Source organism: Canis aureus, chromosome 25 (genome assembly GCF_053574225.1).
Source record: "Canis aureus isolate CA01 chromosome 25, VMU_Caureus_v.1.0, whole genome shotgun sequence".
NCBI lineage: Eukaryota > Metazoa > Chordata > Mammalia > Carnivora > Canidae > Canis > Canis aureus.
In genome coordinates, this window is record NC_135635.1 from 15,388,175 (window position 1) to 15,402,042 (window position 13,868).

The following is a 13,868-nucleotide window of genomic DNA, read 5'->3' on the forward strand; positions in this document are numbered from 1 at the left end:
GGAGGAATCCGGTCACTGTTTCCGGAGTGACGAGTTTAGGTAACGGACCGGGCTGCTGGCCTGTCAATCACGTTGCGCGGAGGCCGCGGAGTGGACAGAGCCACCAGGAGGGGCGGGCCTCGGGGTCCACGCGCGCCGCACATTCGCGGCTAGTGCTTCCAGCCCGCAGCGTCCCGGTGGGTTTTTTTTTTTTTTTTTTTCCAGCTCGTTTCCACTTCCTGACCAGGAGGTGGCGGCCCTCCCCCGCGTTTGCAATCACGAAGCTTTTCAGAATTTGCCCGTTTCCTCCCCATTTTTTTTTTTTTTTTGGTCCTGTGATCTGAATTGCAATCTGCGATGGCAGAGTATTTGATATCCGCAACTTTGGCGGGTGGGAGGGGAACGTTGGTTATGGAAGCTAAGATTAATACTTTCCGGTTAAAACGTGATGATCCTGCTGGGTGAACCTCACGAATTACAAGTGTTTTTTTGTTTTGTTTTGTTTTGTTTTGTTTTAAGGTTAAAAAGGAACTCTTTCAGGGCAGCCCGGGTGGCTCAGTGGTTGAGCATCTGCCTTGGGCCCAGGGCGTGACCCTGGAGACCCAGGATCGAGTCCCACGTCCGGCTCCTTGCATGGGGCCTGCTTCTCCCTCTGCCTCTCTCTCTCTGTCTCTGATGAATAAATAAATGAAATCTTAAAAAAAAAAAAAAAAGACTTGCAGAATGTGGGTACTCTCAAAGGGGATTTAGTGACATCGGCATTCATAGCGCACTCTGATAACCGGATTGAAGTACTCTACAGGGGTTGGGGAAAGCAATCATCTCAGGATTTGGGTCCTTTTAGATAAGAGGAAGGCGGGCTCTATGCCTTCAAGTTTGATTGTGCTTGTTAACATCTCTATCGCAGTATTTTATCTTCATTTTTAGATAATAAGCACTAGCATTATGCAGCACTTGTATTGGTAGCCCCGCCGCTTAGGAATTAGTTGGACAGTTAGGAAATCCGGGCCAAGAAAATACGGAGTCAGGACAGCTTTAAAAAAAACAAAAACAAAAACCAAAAAACAAAACGGCACTAACATCCTGTTTTGCAGCTTGGAGAGGACCGCGCCAACATTTTGGTTTGCAGCCTTGGCAGAAATGACTTCTGCAAAACATCCTAGCATAAGACAGTTAACCACAAAGCATTTGTTAATATCACGGGCAAGGGACCTTGAAGGTATAAGACCCCAAATGTCAGCAAAAGAAAAGAAGAAGAAAAAAAAAAAAAAAGACCTTCAACACGAAGACATTAACCTACTAACCTAATGGGTAGACAGATCCTGACCAAACCCCTGATGGGCACAACTTAGCACACCCTGATGGCTTAAGAAAGTTCTGTAAAAGAGCTCCTAAAAACCCCTAAACTTAGAAACTTGGAAGATGACCCTGGGGAGGTGGTCCCTCTTGGGGAGCTTTATACTATTGCTCAATGAACTTTGCTTTACTGCCCACCACTCTTTATCTGGTCTACCTCTTCATTCTTCCAAGAGGGGTGATCAAGAACCCCCGGGCACTGAGGGGACACATCCTGTAATACTGCAAATGGCTTTCATATACTAAGCACTTACACTGGTGGACTGTTACAGGTTGTGTAGATGTCACACATTTCTTGTATTAGGAGTTAGGGGCAGGAGGTGAGAGAGTATTTGAAGAATGCTCAAGTAAATTACATCTTGTAATTTTGCTTTGAGCATAGTTGGCAGTGTTTTGCAGAAAAATAACCTCTTGAATTAATCTCAGGTTATCTTCGGTAGAAACGCATCAGGAAAGAGTCAGGATTTGTTTAGTGTTACAAACCTCAGGGTTCTCAGTTCAGCTCTTTCTCTGGGTCAAAGCTAATTCACACAATTTAAACAAATTAAACTGCATGCCTATTCAGTTTCTGCTATTTCCTCATTAATAAGAGGAGCACAAGGTGAATAAGGGGTAAGATGGGAACATATTTAAACCACTGGAATAAAATCAAGTCAGGATCCTGCTTTGATGTGATGCTTAGGTTTATCTTCCCTACTACCTCCCATTTTAGTATTGAGTACATGGTGTACTTACCTATTTGAGATCATGTCCAGATGATCCAGTCTTCAAAAAGTTGATATGGTCTATGAGTAATAGCCCCAGATCCCATGACTAACTGTGACGTATACAGTATAGGGGTGGAAGAAGATCTTTTCCCTCTACCCTTCTAAGTTCTCAACTCAGAGCTCAATAACAGAAGACAGATTGGAGAGAAAAAGCATACAAATTTATTTAATATTAATTTTACATGACATAGGAGCCTTCATATGGAAGCAAAAACCTGAAGAGATAGTTCAGCTAGAGTATTTTTTTGTGCTAAGTTTGAGGAGTGGAAAGTAGTCAAAGAATATGGTAAGACAAAAGGTATGAGGTAAGTGTAGTAAACTGGAGGAAACTTAGCAAGCCCTGTTCATTCAAATTTCTCTGTGTTCCTTCAACTTCAAAAATAAGGATACTTTCTTGTGGGTATCAGAAGGGCATCTCTCATGTGAAGCTTTTATGACCTGCTTCAGGTCAGAAAGTCCTCCCTAGATTTTATGATCTACTTCATTGGAAGATCAGAAAACACTTCCAGCACATGCCATTTCTCAAATCCCTTAGGCTTGAAATATTCAATATGCCAAGTTATCATATTTTGAGCTAGCATGTCTTAAACCTCACTTCCCAATAATACTCTGCAGTCCATTGATCTCATCCAGAAATAGTGGGCAATTTTTGAAGGTAGTAGAATAAGGCCAAAGATTTATGCTGCACATTTTTTTCCATAATAATTCTCAGCAACAGCTTATACTATACATCTGACTCATATATACATCTGACTATATATATGTAACTATATATACACACACACATATATATAGTTAAACATGAGCCTGCTCTATTATGTACATACATGACTAAGTTGTACAAAACTGGATTATTCCTTAAAGTTTTTTGGCTGGCCTGAAAAGAACTTGATTTTAATCATCTGTTCTAGAAATCGGATGAAATTGATTCTGTTTCATTTAAGAAACACACTCACGACATAGCAAACAAATACCTATTTTCATGCTGTATTACAGTGAAGCGATTCTTCATTTTCTTTCCTTTCTAAAGGTTAGAAAACTGATTTTAATTTTTCACAATTGAGAAAAATTTTTGTAACAATAAAAATCCCCGATAGATTTCTACAGCATCTAGAAATACCTGAGGAAAACAATGTTTGTAGCTATTAACTGGCACTGTAGAGTATCCCAGATATATCAAGTATTTAGAGATCTATATTTTTAAAAACACATGCACTGGCAGTGGGGGTATATATATATATATATATATATATATATATATATATATATCACACATCCTTTTAAGGTATTTGGAAGGTTTCAAGGAAATATGGGGTTTTAGAAATACTAGGCATCTTCCTTAATAATCTACTTGATTTCATTTCTCAAAAGAATCTGAGGTTAAAATAAATGATTTACCTGAAATCACATAGGAAATTAGTGGCAGAGGCATGAGTAGAAATTAGAATATCAGCTCAAGAGTAATAAAATAACCCCATAGCCTTATGGTTTATTTTTTTTAATATTTTATTTATTTATTCATGAGACACAGAGAGAGAGACAGAGAGAGAGAGAGAGAGAGAGGCAGACTCCATGAAGGGAGCCTGACATGGGACTCTATCCCGGGGTCTCCAGGATCAGGCCCTGGGCCGAAGGCGTCGCTAAACCACTGAGCCACCCGGGCTGCCCCTTATGGTTTAAAACAATATTCAGCTTACACTGAAATGAATGTTTTGTTAGTCCCAGTAACCTTATATTTATATTCTACCCCTTTATGTTTCTATCAAATTGCAAAAAACAGGTATCATTTTTTTAGATGTCCACATTGCAGAGTAATTGTATTAAAATCTGCTGGAGAGCTTTGTAAAACAAATTAGATTCCGAGGTACCATCTCAAACCACTGAATAATAATTTTCAGATTTGGAAACCATCAGTGCAAAACATGAATGCTAAGAAATCCTATTCATCCAATAGTGACAAAATGCTCCACTAGTTTGTTGGTGAATTATTTTTACTGTCTGCAAATTGATGAAGTTTTGTCACTTATCACTTTGGAATTACCACATCTCCAGTAAACTATAAATGCTTTTCCAAGGTCTGCCACTAAATCAAGACCTAATAAAATAGCTATCTCTGGGGATTTTGATGAAGTAAGTTATATTTTATTAGGCTTATCTTTAAAAACTGGATCACCATTCATAATCACCTTATATTCTCTGTTCAGGATTTCACCCCAATTTCCCAAAGAGATTTATTTTGTGGAAAAGAGTTATCCCTAGAATGAGTAAATTCCATCAACATTGCACATCAATCAAATTCTCTATTTTGTGCTGTTTACTTGAATTATGATATAAAAAGGAAAAAAGAGCAATTTCTGTTGGAGTTCTAAGGATAAGTAATGTGCACAAGAAATAAACATTTTTTTTGTTTAAGCCATTTGGATTTTGCATTTATTACTGCCATAAAACTTAGCCCATCCTGATCAATTCTGATATTCCTGATTTGATGAACTCATATGGTATTTTATGTATGAACTTTGTGTGGAACACTTATTCCCAAGCACTGAATTTCCCTAAGATTGTAATTCTAAAAATTGAGAAATTTGTCTAAGTACCTTCTTACTTTGAAGTGATAGTCCAAGTATGATTCTTTCTCTAATTGAATGCTTTTCACTTGCTGCTGAACCAAAACACTGACCACTTGATAGTCATAGTTAGTCATGAGATGGCTTACTCAGTTCTAGGTGACAGTTCTAGCCATAGCAGGATACTGCACCTTAGATCAGGATTATAGATGATGACATTCAAAAAGCAGCTCGAGCTTTTTTTATTATCATATTTTATTTAAATTCAATTAATTAACATACAGTGCATAGTTAGTTTCAAATGTAGAGTTCAGTTATTCATCATTTGCATATAACACTCAGTGCTCATTAAATCAAGTGTTTTCCTTAATGCCTATAACCCAGTTACCCCATCCTCCCACCCCACACCCCTCCAGCAACCCTCAGTTTGTTTCCTATAGTTAATAGTCTCTTAAGGCTTGCCTCCCTATCTGATTTCATCTTAATTTATTTTTCCCATCATTCCCCTATGATCCTTTGTTTCATTTCTTAAATTGCACATATGAGTGAAACCATATGAATTATCTTTCCCTAATTGACTTATTTCACTTAGCATAATACCCCACCCTCATCCCATCCACATCATTTCAAATGGTAAGATTTAATCATTTTTGATAACTGACTAGTATTCGTGTGTGTGTGTGTGTGTGTGTGTGTGACATCTACTTTAACCATTCATCTGTCAGTGGACATCTGGGCTCTTCCCATAGTTTAGCTATTGTGGACATTGCTGCTATAAGCATTGGGGTGCAAGTGCCCCTTCCGATCACAATATTTGTATCCTCTGAGTAAATACCTAGTAGTGCAATTGCTGGGTCTATTTTTAGCTTTTTGAGGAACTTCCATACTGTTTTCCAGAGTAGCTGTACTAGCTTGCATTCCCACCAACAGTGTAAGGAGGTTCCCCTTTCTCTATGTCCTTGCCAATATTTGTTGTTTCCTGACTTGCTAATTTTAGCCATTCTGACTGGTGTGAGATGGTATCTCATTGTGGTTTTGGTTTGTCTTTCCTTGATGATGAGTGATATTGCGTATCTTTTCATGTGCCTGTTAGCCATCTATATGTCTTCTTTGGAGACATGTCTGTTCATATCTTGTGCCCATTTCTTAACTGGATTATTTGTTTTGGGGGTGTTGAGTTTGATAAGTTTTTTGTAGATCTTGGATACTAGCCCTTTAACTACTAGACATTTGCAAATATCTTCTCCCACTCTGTAAGTTGTCTTTTGGTTTTATCGACTGTTTCCTTTGTTGTGCAAAAGCTTTTTATTTTGATGAAGTCTCAGCAGTTAATTTTTGAGTTAATTTTTGCCTTTCTTTCCCTTGCTTTTGGAGGTATGCATAGCAAGAAGTTGCTGTGGACAACTCCAGCACTGAAGTCAATTTCAACATATTAATGAAAAAAATAATTGTTGTATTATTTTTTGAAAGAGAGAATGCACAAGTAGGAGGGAGGGGCAGAGAAGAGAGAGAGAGAGAGAGAGAGAGAGAGAATCTTAAGCAGACTTCACACCCAGCATGGAGCTCCATGTGGGGCTTGATCTCACTACCCTGAGATCACGACCTGAGCCAAAATCAAGAGTCTGATGCTTAATCAGCTGAGTCCCCCATGACCCCTCCCAAATAATTTTTATAATTAACCAATGAATGAATTATTTTTTTAAAAGAACCCGACATTTTCTTATACAGATGCATTAGCCAGTATTTTAACTCTTTACTGAAATATCTTGAAGGTAGAATGTAGGGTGACCAATCTTCTTGGTGTTGGAAGAGTTTCCATTTGTGGCCTTGCAAGTTCCAGGAAATCCTCCAATTCCAGACAAACAAGATGGCTGGTCAGTTGGAAAGCTGTACCATACAAACCAAAGCAACACTTCCTACATATCCTTTATAATAGTGCTTCTTATGGTGTGGTCTCTGGACCAGCAGCATTAGCATCACCTGGATACCTGTTAGAAATGCAAGTTATTAAACAATGCTTGAGACTTACTTAAACAGGAACTCTGGGAGTAGAGCCAAGCAATCTATGTCTTATAAAACACTCATTTAAAAATCAATTATTATTTTCTACATTAGTTTTGTTCTTCTGGTCACTTTTGCTGTTTGGTCACCTCCCTGGGATCTTTGTATTCTTTCATCTTTTTTTTTTTTTTTTTCTTCTCATAAAGAGGAATTTAGCTTATCCAGTTCTTCATCTCCAAGCTTTATTCTGCTGAAAAACACAAAGCTCATCACTGAAAAACATAGATTCCTTCCTTGTCAGCAGATGGAGAAGAAAATTTAAATGCTTACAATTTAATATTTTTCTATCATATATAGCCATAATCAAACACATCGAATTTTTCTTTTTAAAAAAATCTCTATGTAAAAAGGATTTTTTTGCATTGTGATAAATGCAAAAGGAGCAGCTGAATAGTCCTACAGCTATTGCTGCCAGTTAAATGAGAAACATTCCAGGGGTAAAGAAACTTCACAAAGGCTTTTGTCCTTACACTATAAAATTTAAGGAAACCGCAAATTGATTATTAAGTGGATTGATTGAGCTATTATACTGATAAAATCACAGTACCCTTAAATCAACTAAAATGAAAAACTAAAAGAAAGACATGAAATTAATAATTTTATAGTTGTAATTTTACCGTTTTAATGAACATAGTAATATGACCTTACTATAAAAAATTTCAGAATTTGGATTGAGATTTATTGTGCAGTTGTTATTACTGAAAAGACACTTATCCAAGTCAATATGAAATATTGAAGAGGTTTTCTGGGGTGCCTGGCTGGCTCTGTTGCAAGAAAGTGTGACTCTTGATCTCAAGGTTGTGTGTTCAAGCTTGATGTTGGATGTGGAGATTGCTTCAAAATAAAATCTTAAAAAAATAATAAAAATAAAATTAAGTAGAGATCCTGGAGCATTTTTTTTAAAGAAATATTGAGGAAGGTTTCAGTTTGTTTATTTCCCTTTTGGTTTTGGAGGCAGAGCTAGAAGACATGCGAACACCCTTATGCTGATCATTTGGTGCCCTGTACCAATTTCAAGTTTGGCATACATTCAAAAGAGTATTCTTTATTTGTATGATATTAATTTAGTAGGAACAGAGATACTCTGGATTTTCACTAATGAAATTTAGATACAGAAACCCTCATTTAGACTTTATTTCCACTGCACAAAGCAGAGACATTGTAGGAATAGCTCCAGTTCTCTGGTCCCTCTTTTTTTAAGTTTCCTTTTAGTCTTGTTTTGATTTGTATTGCTTTACTCACTGAGACAGCAAATCATATTGAAGGATTTATAATAATTTAACACAATAAAATATAATAGAATGCTGTTTATTACTGTCTCAAAGCTTTAGTTTCTGTAACTGCCAGGTTTTGATGACTGATGATACATCTGTGCAAAAATGGTTGAAATACATCCCTATATTAAAGAATTGGTTTTTCAAAAACTTATTTCCACTAGAGGGTGCTGAAAACTGCAGCAGAATCAGGACCAATTTATTACCTTTCCAGACTGATTCCAGTAATGTTTTAGCTGTACTTATCAATCAGCACTCAAAATCTGCTTAACAGGAATGATACCCAGATTGGCTACTTGTGGTTTATCAAGTTCATTATTTTCAGTATTAATAATTCATTACCATTTTTTTTTGTATTGAGGTTCCTTATCATATACAGTTTGAGAAACACTCTATGGTGGTAAATGCAAATTTAAGTCAAAAAACAAAATTAAAAAGATGAGAAACCTTTGTGGTATGTCCAGAAGATACATAATGAGACTAATTTTTAACCTGGTAACCTTAGAAATGTAATGTAACGAATGTCTAAGCGTGGTGTTTCCATTTGGTCAAGATAATTTAATACAGTATTCAACACTCTAAAATTTGCCCTTCTTTTATTTTCAAGAATTCGGTGCTCTGTGAGTGAAAATTTATTTATCAATCTAGCTTAAATGAAGGCAGTTTTTGGAAATTGGCAAATTTTGTGTTTTCTCTCAGGAATATAGGTACTCCACCTTTGTAAAGAGAGGCTGGTAACAGTTCTGTTTCTCCACCTCTGCAGCCTCACTATCAGATGGTTCATTGCAGTTAAAGCAAAATTGGCCAAATTCTTTGGAAGGTGGTTGTGTGATAGCACCAATGAGGCCAAAGTAGCCATACAATCTATTTGCAGATAGAAAAAGCTCTTCTCCTCTGTTGTTTTGTAGGTCTCCTGCTAGAACCCTCATGTTTGCCTTATTCCTGAGCAGATATGGTGATACTCTTAACGACAATTGGCAAACCTTGTAACCAGCTCTTCAGACAGAATTTTTTTTTTTTAAGTGGAGAGAAACTGAATTGTTCCTTCTGAATGTGGAATGCTATGGGTCCTATAATCATTTAACTTAAATAGCAATGATACCAGCAATCAAAAAAAACTATTTTATAAAACTTACTTTAATTACTACAATTTAAAATATCTATACAGGTATAAGATCCTTTAAAAAAATAACTTTAAAAAAGAAAGAAATTAGTTTTATTGAGATAAGACTTATACACAATAAAATTCACTCTTTTTAAATGTACAGTTCTATGTTTAATCCTTCATAGGTACCAATACAAGTCTCTTCATATGCTAATTAGCCAAGCTCAAATAGTTGAATCAAAGATAATTAATATGCTAAATGGTTGGTCAAAATATTTCGATTCAGTTTAACCAATTCACAAACATATTATTTCCCAATCCGATGTAAACATAACAGCTTTCCTAAAATATCATATGCTTTCTGTAATGTAGAATATTTAATTATCATAAATCTGGTTGCACTAATTTCTTGCACAAGTTCATAATCAGCTTACATTCATTCAATGCCACTGACCTAGGCAAGAAGGCCTGGAAATATAGTTTCTGTGGGAAGATATTCTTTTTCCAAACTATTTCTTCATGATTCCACTACTAATGTCTTTTTTTTTTCTTTTTGACACATCTACCATAAGTATAAGGCCAAGGTTGACAGACATTTTCTGTAAAGATCTAGATAGTAACTATTTTCAGTGTTATGGCCATATGGTCTCTGCTGCAACTACTTTACTCTGCTTCTGTAGTGTGAAAACACCCATAGACCGTACATAAAAGTATGGCTGTATTCCAATAAAAATTTATTTACATAAACAAGTAACAGGCAGGATTTGACTCACTGATTATAGTTTGCCAAAGCCCCCAGTAAACCTAATAGTTTCCAACTTACTTATTAAGATTAAGATGTCAAAACAGTTTTGTAATGGTGATATTAGCAATAAATAATCAGGGCAGTATTCAAAAGCCTATCTATCCTGTGAATACCAACAGTATTATTTCAACTTAGAATAGCTATTATTTACAAACTAGGTTAACATAAACACACATTCTTTCCTCCATCCCAGCTGGAGCTCTATAAATGTGCTACCATAGGACAGTGGATCTATTGGGAAATAATTTAAGACCACCAATAATTCACCGATTCCTTAAATCTTCAACTACACTTCTGCATTAGAGAAGAAGCTTAACTAAGTCATGGAATCTCCGGGTATTCCTCATTGAGAAAGGGAGGGCTGTTGCTTCTAAGAAATGGAGATTTGAGGACCTTCTCCAGGCTTGTTGATCTGTAGGAATACTTTCTCTTACTGAGGGTTCCATGTTGAAAGGTGCATTAACTAGGGTCAGGAAAATATTAGACCCCTATCAGCTGCTATCTGAATCATGTGTTTCAAAAGGTGAAACAGCATGAAAAATGAACTTGCAAGTGAGGCAGGTTCTGCAGAGCAGGAAAATGTGCATGAAATTTTTAAAAATATCTGCTAAGTGTCATACAGGAGACGGTTATATGGAAGAGCAGGTTTTCAATGATGATGACATTGGCTTCTTTTACAAGGATTTTAACAGACACATTTATATAACTCAAATAGGATGGATTTTGACTGACAAAAATGCTACGACCAGACACTCACAGGTCCCCTTAGAACAATAGTTCAGTATTTGCTAATTCAGTGTTTATGATGACTTAGTGGAACATAATTACCAAGAATAAAGAGAATCAACCATATATCACATCAAGCAGAAGAATTTGAAGCCACTGCCCAATTAGCTTCTTGTTTTATTCTCTCTGTCATAAGAATGTCAGGTCCTAAACAGGGACTGTTTCTTAAGCCTGAGTTCGGAAATGGGAATGAACAAAGAGTTGAGTAACAGTAGCCAACTCACAGATCTTTACATGTACTATGAATGAGAAATAAATAAATGTTGCTTGAGGTTGTTACTGCTGTGAAGCTACTTAATATAGTGCACTTATCATCTTGCCAAAATTACTTATCAGTGAAAAATTATTTATGTAAACACTTGATAACAAATAACATGTTAGTATGCATAGTATCAAACACACAGTAGCCCTCCATAATTATTGAGTGAATGAATAAATAAATGGATGAAATAAATAAAAGAGAACTAAGAGATATCATAGGATATAATATCACCCACATTTGTTTGGGAAGGATAAAAGTAGTTAACATGATTGGGGTTCTTTGTTCCTCTGCATTATGCAGGCATCCACACCTTCTTGTGCAATGCCCACCACGTTCCTAAGACATGATGGGGAAAATTCAACAAACTGATTTGACTACATTGGGTTTCCGGTCATTAGGGATGTTTTTGACTCTGGGGAAGTGGATATTGTCTCTATCTGTGACCCCTGACTGCAGCTTCACAGTCTACATGTTCCAGTATGATTCTAACCAGTGGCTCAGTCAAGACTGAAACATGGAAGCTTGTCATTAGTAGAAATCTCATCTCCATCTCCCAGGAGCAAGAGCCCACCTACATCAAATGGGGTAATCCTGGTAGTGAATATACTGTTGAGTCCACTGCTGTCTTCACCAACATGAAGAAGCTAGTGATCACTTGATAAGGAAGAAAAGAGTCATCATCTCCACCCCTTCCACTAATACCCCCATGTTTGGAATGGGCATGAACCTGAGATGTATGACAGCTTCCTCAAGATTCTCAGAAATTCCTTCTGCCTTACGAAGTGCTTGGGTTTTTTGGCCAAGGTCAACCATGGCAAATTTGGCATGGTGGAGGGACACATGACCACAGTACATGCCATCACTAAATGATCCCTGATGGCCCCCTCTGGGAAGCTGTGGCATTATGGCCATAAGACTGCTCAAAATTTCATCCCTGCTTCTACTGGCACTGCCAAGATTATGAGCAAGGTCAGCCCTAAGCTAAACGGGGCCTCACTGGCATTGTTTTCTGTGTCCTTATCCCCAAAATGTCAGTTGTAGATTTTCTCTGCACTCTGGAGAGAGCTGCCAAATATGATGACATCAAGAAGGTGGCAAAGGAAACATTGGATTATCTGAAGGGCATCCTGGGCTATGATGAGAACCAGATTATCTCCTACAACTTTAACAGTGACATCCACTCTTCTACATTTGATGTTGGGGCTGGCATTGCTGTCAATGACCACTTTGGCAAGCTTATTTCCTGGTATGACAATAAAGTTGGCTACAGCAATGGAGTGGTAGACCTTATGATCCACATGGCCTCCAAAAGTTCCTGGACCACCTGCTCCAGTAAGAACAAGGGAGAAAGAGACAACCCCCCCCCCCCCAGCTGCTGAGGAATCCTTGCTCCAACTCATCCCCCAACATACTGAGAATCTCCTGACCCCTGCACAGTTTCTATCCCAGACTTTCTGGAGAAAGTGGGGGGAGGGGAGGCTAGGGAGCCCTACCTTGTAATGTAACATCAATAAAGTACACTGTACCCAGTCATAAACAAACAAAGAAACAGGATCACTTGGGGTTACTTGAGGAGACATGAATAGATTGGATCCTAGAATCACCATGAAGCCATTTGCCCTACTCTATGCAATACCATTTGTCCAAGACTTTGGTACTAATTTGGTCTAGAAAGTGAAATGGTAGAGCTTGAGTGAGTAATGTGTCTTGTGCTTGACGTGCTTCCAGTAAATATTGAATAAATGTCTGTTGATCATAATGCCATTTTAAGTAACATTTCATGAAAAATGTATCCTGCCTTATTAAAATAAGGAAGTAAACTAGAACCCAAGGATAGTACATCAAGATTATAATATTTCTTTGATGAGCAAATGAGTGATTAAAAAATTCCTTGTTACTAAATCAAGGCCACAGCAACACAAATTTACTCAGTTTGTTTATTTTGAAGAATATATTTTAGCTTTAATTATTTATGACAGTTTGAATGTACAGTATGAATGTATTGCCTTGTTTGGAAAGTATAATTAAATCTCTACTTAGGGAGATATTGATATTATTAATGTGTCAGTATAAGTCTGAAAGCACGGTGTGAAAATGAGAGCACTAATAGCTTAGTCCAAATCACCACCTTTCTCTTTGAGCAACTTTAAAGTTTTTTTTTTTCTTTTTTAAGATTTTATTTGTTTATTCATGAGAGACACAGAGAGAGAGAGGCAGAAACCTAGGCAGAGGAAGAAGCAGCCTCCCTGTGGGAGCCTGGTGTGGGACTCGATCCCAGGACCCTGGGATTGTGACCTGAGCCAAAGACAGATGCTTAACCACTGAGTCAGCTAGGTGCCCCTCTCTTAGAGCAACTTTAAACATTATGTATATATGGTGAATTGTTTATATCCAGAAGGGTTAAAGTCGATGTAAAATCCACCTCATGAGACTATTACCACTTTCTCCTTTCTCAGAATGGTAGGCAGATAATATGTTCTTTATTTAACACCTGATATTTTGGAATAATAGTAAAATGTAGCATAGTAAAATGTAGCATAACATTTTTTTATTTGTGTTTTAGGTTTTCACAGACACAATAGTTGTTCTAAGCCCAGAAGATTTTATCAACCCAAACTGGACCAATGACTATTACTACAAGGAGAACTTATAACTGTATATTTGGTCTTTTTTTATGTTCTTCTAAGTTTTAGGCTGACCTGCTAATTAAGAAAATTCTAAAACATTGCAGTATTTGCTTACTAAATCAGTGAATTACTGCGAGTATAAAACATAGAATCTGAGCTTTAACTATTTATTTTATTGCTAAAGAAAGTACATTTGCAGAATTTGGTTAAGGGAAGAAAAAGCTTCAGGTGAATCTTAAAGACTTTGATACATAGTCATTCAGTAAAACAGGTGATTAATAT

At 36.9% G+C, this 13,868-nt stretch overlaps 1 pseudogene; it reads left to right on the top strand.

Moving 5' to 3' along the window:
- The first annotated feature begins 336 nt into the window (after positions 1–336).
- LOC144297742 (glyceraldehyde-3-phosphate dehydrogenase pseudogene) lies at positions 337–13,587 on the top strand (annotated as a pseudogene).
- The last annotated feature ends 281 nt before the right edge of the window (positions 13,588–13,868 follow it).